Here is a 1,315-nt window from a genome sequence, read left to right on the forward strand (position 1 = left end):
GGGGCCGAACCGCGCTGACGATCTCCGCGGTCCCCGGCGCTCCGAACACCCCTCCGCGCCCCCAGACTCCTCCTCCCGGAGGCGTCGCAGCCCCGAAGCCTAGCGGTGCGCAGAACCACGGCCCACTCTCTCCTGGAGCGGCAGCTGACGCAAGCCCCGGGGGCGCGCGCGGACGTGACGCTTGGATACGTGTGCGGCCGCCCAGGCGCGCGGGGACTGGCAGAGCCACCCTGCGCTGGAGCGCCGGCTCCGCCCGACTCCAGCTGGCAGCACGGGGAACCGCCTAGCGCGGGCGCTTCCTGCCGGGGCTGAGGGCCCGACCCGCGCCAGTGAGCATGTCCGGTCGCCGCTGTAGCCGCCGCGCAGGGTCTTGATTTTCCTGGCTGCGGAGGCGGGGGCCGCTCTTTGGGAAGGCGTTGCCCGAGCCCTCTGGCCGCACCCCGGGGAGTCACGCCGACGCTTCCCGCGGGCGCAATCCAGGACAACTTTAGGCGGGGCGGGTCCTTGGTTGGTGGGCGGGGCAGGACGCGGGCGCCCGACGACAACAGGTCGGAAAAACCGAGAGGTTTCACTTCCCTGGGTTGAGTCAGCAGCGCGCGGGCGAGGCGTGCGGCTCGGCCAGGCCAGCTCTTAGTCTGGAGCGCGGGGTCTGACCCGGAGCTTTGGGCGAGAGCAGGGCAAGGGGCTGGGGTTGGGTCTGCAGCGGGCGCGGGACCTAGTGCTGGGCTGTTAGGGGTGTGTTTGGGTCACTCCTTTGTCCTGCTCCCCAAGATGGAGAGGAGGTAAACTACTCCTTTCTCGTCGGACCTGCCGAAGCCTTCGTTGAATCGAGCGCCTTTGACTTGCTAGCAGGCCGGGGAGGGAGTTCGTGGACAGAGTTGGCTAAAAGGAGAGTTCGAGATCTCCAGAATCTAAGAATGTCAGAAATGTGGCTTGGGTCCTGAAGCCCCCGGAGGACAGTGGGTGATCCTCCAATACAACGCATCCTCATCTTTGAGATCCCTTGAAAGTCCAAGACTTTGGTGCAAGGTGTAGGAGAGACGGTGGTAAGGACTGGGTGAATAACGGTGGCCTCCGCTTACCATCTGTGTGACTTTGGACAAGTTCTTTAATTTCTCTGTGCCTCAATTTCCTCATTTGAGAAAGTGGAATAAAAAGAGCCCCTATTTTATAGGTGGGATAGTGAGGATTAAGTGAGTTTGATATATGCCAAGAACCTGGCCCATCATAAGCACTGCTTAACATTAGCTGTTATTTAAAAAAAAATACTCTTAGTGAATGTTTAATAATATTAATGAGTATCAGTGAATCAAAT

Source organism: Neophocaena asiaeorientalis, unplaced genomic scaffold (genome assembly GCF_003031525.2).
Source record: "Neophocaena asiaeorientalis asiaeorientalis breed wild unplaced genomic scaffold, Neophocaena_asiaeorientalis_V1.1 scaffold118, whole genome shotgun sequence".
Classification (NCBI taxonomy): domain Eukaryota; kingdom Metazoa; phylum Chordata; class Mammalia; order Artiodactyla; family Phocoenidae; genus Neophocaena; species Neophocaena asiaeorientalis.